The following is a 4,707-nucleotide window of genomic DNA, read 5'->3' as shown; positions in this document are numbered from 1 at the left end:
CTCTCTCTCTCTCTCTCTCTCTCTCTCTCTCTCACACTAAATGTTAGATAAACTGAATATTTGTTAAGCACTTCAAACTTCCAAACAGCCCTGGGGCAAAATGTGCCTATTTCAAACAGGTCTGTGACTGTCCACGATGTATTTATTTGCACAAAGAGCATCACACACATACAAACAAATAAACAAATTACCATGAATTCGCTCAATTCTATGCAGAATAAAGGTCTGAGACAGTTTAATGAAAGGCCTTTATTTGTCTGTCTAGCGGGGTGTGACAAAGCAAAGTATAGTCCTGTCAGCGTAATTGACATCTGTTCAAGAACAAACATGGTTCTTGAAAAAAAAATATGCACAACCAAAACACACATACACATTCTTCCTGAATGTGTGAAGCCATTAGTGCATGAATAGAGGCCTGTCAAGTAATCCATCGTTCCATCCATCCATCTGTCTCTCTCTCTCTCTTTCTATTAAACTGCAAAAGCGTATTAACAGAGATGGTAAGCAGACAACAACATTCGCCAATGCCACAAACTTTCAGTGCAAAGCAAACTGCCATGCGCTGTCCGTGATGCTGAACAGAGTTTGTGTGCACGAGACAAAACAAGCAAGAGTTTGATGGTAAGCATGGCACTGTCTCTGTGATTAATTGTCTTCGTTTTTGATTCGTATGTTATGGCAATGGTGTGAATTAGGGCTGTGAAAAAAATTAGCCGAATTTAAAATAAAAATCCAATTTTAGGTGTGCGTTAAGGAGGCAGCCTTATCAGTGGCGCACGAGATGCGATGACGATGTAAGTGTCGTTACATTATAATGTTCTTGTTAGCCTATCCCAGTTACTCATTGCGCGGTTCGCCAAGCTTTACTTTGTGGCTCGCATGTCATTAAATAATACGATGATATGATCATGCAGTCAATACAGATATTTCATAAAAACATTAAAAACAAGCAGGGCTATAACATAACCCATTAAAAAAACTCACAACATCTCTACACCGGACGCGAGTGGCACGATCCGACAAAAGACAATAGAACCCAGTGATGTTGTCTACACTGAATGTGGCGCGATGCAACGCGACACGATCCCCATCAGTAAACTGTCAGACAGTGTCTGCTCTATTACAAATAATTTATATATATAAAAAAAAAATACCTAAAACAGCGGCATTACAAGATGGAAATATAGACTAAAAAAGATATTTACACTTGCTCTGTCCTACGTCCATGACACTCCTGACTCACTGCGGAGTTGCCAGTTTTAATCTTAACAGCTCTTAACGCCTAATGTGCACTTGGATGGTTAGATACATGATGGGCTAGTAAAAAAATTAAATAACTTAAGGTTTTTCCAGCATTAAGGTAATCCTACTTTTTTTAAAATCATCTTGTGTCAGTTACAAATTTGACTGGTAAATGATAAAGAATGATAGCCCCTTTTGTATTGCATTGAATTGCATATCAGGGATGACAGATTGATAAAAAGACTGTTTGTGACTGGATGCTATTTATGACTGGATGCAACTTTTCATACTTCCCAGTAAAAGTGGCTCTCTGATTGACTTTGCCCTATCAGTGCGGCTCCCATGAAAAAAAATAGTGAAGCCACTAGATGCAGAACTGCTTCATTGTTCATTAAAAAATATTGCGGAAAAAGAGAACATCAATGCAGAGAAGATCTTGTTTACATCAAAACTGAAACCAAGCCGTTCACACAGAAGACATATTTCGCACATTTTCTAGAGGGTCATCTATCACCGTTGCACTCGCATCTCGCACAAAGGAGTATATGACCCCTTTAAGTACAAAATTCGAATTTAGTTTTTCAGCCATTTTGACAGCCCTAGTGTGAATGTGCTATGACTAAACGTGTGTGAGGATGGGGGAGGAACTAAATATAGAAGAACACAAAACACACACATTGCTCTCTCACACAGACAGACTCAGATGTGTTCAGTTTATTATCATATTATTTTATTGATTTTGGTTGATACTGGATGTTTAATTGTGTACACTCATCTCTGCTTTTTCATTTTAAAGCCATCTAATGCTTTTAAACAGGTACATTTCCTACACTGTTGTTTTGACTTGGTTGCCTTTTTGAACGATTCATTGTGTTAATAATGTTGCTCTAATAGTTATGGATACAAGCTGTCAGAATTAGCACACCTTGCATCGCACACACACACACACACACACACAGCAATTCTCTTTATTTATGGTTGTATATTAAGGACATAGCTAATCGAAGATGAATGATGTAAAATTGACATTTCCCATAAAATCAGACTAACAGCCTGAAAAATTATTATTATAAGCTTACCATTGTGAATCAGGGTAAGGCAAGTAGGCACAAGGCGAGTTCTGAACACTGATTTTTTATGTACTTCCTCAATAATAGATTTTTTTTTGTTAATTTTTAACCATATAATCTTTTATACTGCAGCTTTAATGAAATTACTTCAGACACAACATATGTTGAAGTAACTCTTATGTTCATTAGACACAGTTTATTGGCTAATGCAGACAATATCATGTGATCTAAATATTGTCGGATTAATCCACCTGCCCACTATATAACTAAGAAAAACAAGTGTAACAATGAGGACAAAGATGTGGAAGGAGTTCTGGTTTTCAGTAGTGTTACACTCCACTGCATTCTCTAATCAACTGAACAAATGAGGTGCGTCACATCTGAATAGTCTTCATTTCTAATAAACCTCATACACAATAAACACACATATGCATACCTGCACAAGCTGCTTTCCTGGGATGGTTGCATGGATGTTGTATATTTATTATAAGTCAGGAGTGTTGATGTGTTGTTGACGTGTGAGTCTGTTTTTAGTGGCATGTGTGTGTAAATGTGTTTGACTGTTGTGCGGTATTGGTTTGTGCTTGCTAGAACGTGGCCACCATTTTCAATATCATTATGTAAATAAACCAGTCAACAGATATTGTGAAATGTTTTTTAAAATGAAAAATGACACCAATGAAAATATAAAACTCTCTCTTAAGATAACACCATTACATATTCTCTCCCTCTCTCTCTCTCTCTCTCTCATTACTCGGTGAGTGTTTGCCTTTAACTGGGTAAATTCGAAGGCTGTTCATAACTCATCTATTCCAATAATAACTAATAAGACAAGACAAATATAGCAGGCAGAGATGGAGAGAGGTTCCCAGTGATCATACAGCTAGATAAATTACACACACAAACACACACACTTTCTTCTCCCTCTGTTTCCTTCTAATTCTCAGATATACAAATATCACATATGTTTGTTTTCATGATGGAGACTTCTATTGACTTCTATTATTTTTAAACGGAGTTAATGATATGTCCTATCTTCTAAATCGAACCGTCACAGAAACAGGAATTACAAAATGACCTAATTTAGTGTATTAAGCTGATTTCCTCATGGGGACCATTTTATGCAGATGATTTTCAGGTGATTTGATCTTTTCCAGGGACATTTAGATCTTTACAATGTAGGCAAAACAAACACATATAGTATGTATGTATGCATATAAAACAGCCACATACATTCAAACACAAAATGAGTTGCAATATTAGCATTAATATTACATTATGTCTTGTTGTATATGTCATGTATAAACAATGTTAAACATTATAAGAGTGTTTGGGAGTGAAAATCTCTTATTAACATCAGGTAGCAGTAAAGGCTATATCCAGCCTCTCTGCGTTTGATGTACATCTTTATCTCTTTCCTCTACATATCACCCTCTTCCATCCATTTCTCCATACTTAGCTCTTCCTTCTGCTTCTCTATCATCTCTTCCTATATCGCTCCCTCGCTACCCCAACCATCACACTCAGCCAATACTGCTGGAGGCTGTCCATCTCTCTCTCTCGCTTTCTCTCTCTCTCTGTTTTTTAGCCCCCTCCCTCACTCTCTCTCTCCAGTATCAGTGTGTGTAGTCAACACTCGCTCCTTAGTCGCTCGCTGGCTCGCTCAAACATCTCAGCTGCTTGTGAAAGAAGAAAAAAATGAGTAGAAACCCGAGAAAATCTGAACTACAGTAGAAGCAAATGAGAGAAGTATGCAGGGGCACTGCTAAAAATATCTAGCAGTACAAAAGATCTATCATTTTTCCTTTCACGTTCGCTCTAATTTTTCTTTTTCTGTTCTGTTGTTCCCCGGATACCTGACCGACAGGATTAAAAATGACTTAAATTTCAATCAGCTGTGGCAGGAGAGAAAGAAAGGGATGAAAAAAAGAGGAGTTTGTCCTCTGAAGAGATTCAGCAGCACACAGCTGGTGAGAACGAGGGAGTGTTAGACGGAGAGAGAGAGAGATCAAGAGAGGGAGGGAAGAGGACTGGAGTCCGAAAGAGAGAGAAAGAGGGTCTTGTTTCGCTTTTGAGGAAGCCAGGAGTCGGATCGCCGTTTCCTGCAGGACTACTCGACTGGAAATGCTGGAAAAGCAGGTTTGTGGGGACGCGTTTGCGTGTGTATGTGTGTCATTTCAATGATGGATTTCAAAATGGATAATGAGAGTAAAGAGGAAAAAGACATTTCTGATAAGGCATATAAAAACAAGAGAAAGGGATGATGAGACAGAGAGATGATGCTTAGTTGAAAGCTTGTCAGTCTGCATGGGGACATGCCTGATGCCATATAAGACAGCTGCTTAACTCCTCTCTCTCTCTGTCTCTCTCTCTCTCTCTCTCTCTCACACACACA

The 4,707-nt window shown here is 38.3% G+C and overlaps 2 protein-coding genes across 2 annotated transcripts in view; one reads left to right on the top strand and one right to left on the bottom strand.

Moving 5' to 3' along the window:
• The window catches only part of pcxb (pyruvate carboxylase b), a 238,018-nt gene that overhangs the window by 72,506 nt on the left and 160,805 nt on the right, over positions 1-4,707 (bottom strand). The window lies entirely within an intron of this gene.
• Positions 3,905-4,707, top strand: part of LOC107721658 (leucine-rich repeat and fibronectin type-III domain-containing protein 4-like) — a 25,859-nt gene continuing 25,056 nt past the window's right edge. The window contains exon 1 of the mRNA XM_016529778.1: positions 3,905-4,451. The gene's annotated coding sequence lies outside the window, so the exon portion shown is untranslated. The remainder of the gene's footprint in view (positions 4,452-4,707) is intronic.

The sequence above is a fragment of the Sinocyclocheilus rhinocerous genome, unplaced genomic scaffold (assembly GCF_001515625.1).
Source record: "Sinocyclocheilus rhinocerous isolate Xijiao unplaced genomic scaffold, SAMN03320098_v1.1 scaffold1382, whole genome shotgun sequence".
Lineage (NCBI taxonomy): Eukaryota > Metazoa > Chordata > Actinopteri > Cypriniformes > Cyprinidae > Sinocyclocheilus > Sinocyclocheilus rhinocerous.
Note: the sequence above shows the minus strand (reverse complement) of the source record. Positions and strands in the feature narration are given on the sequence as shown.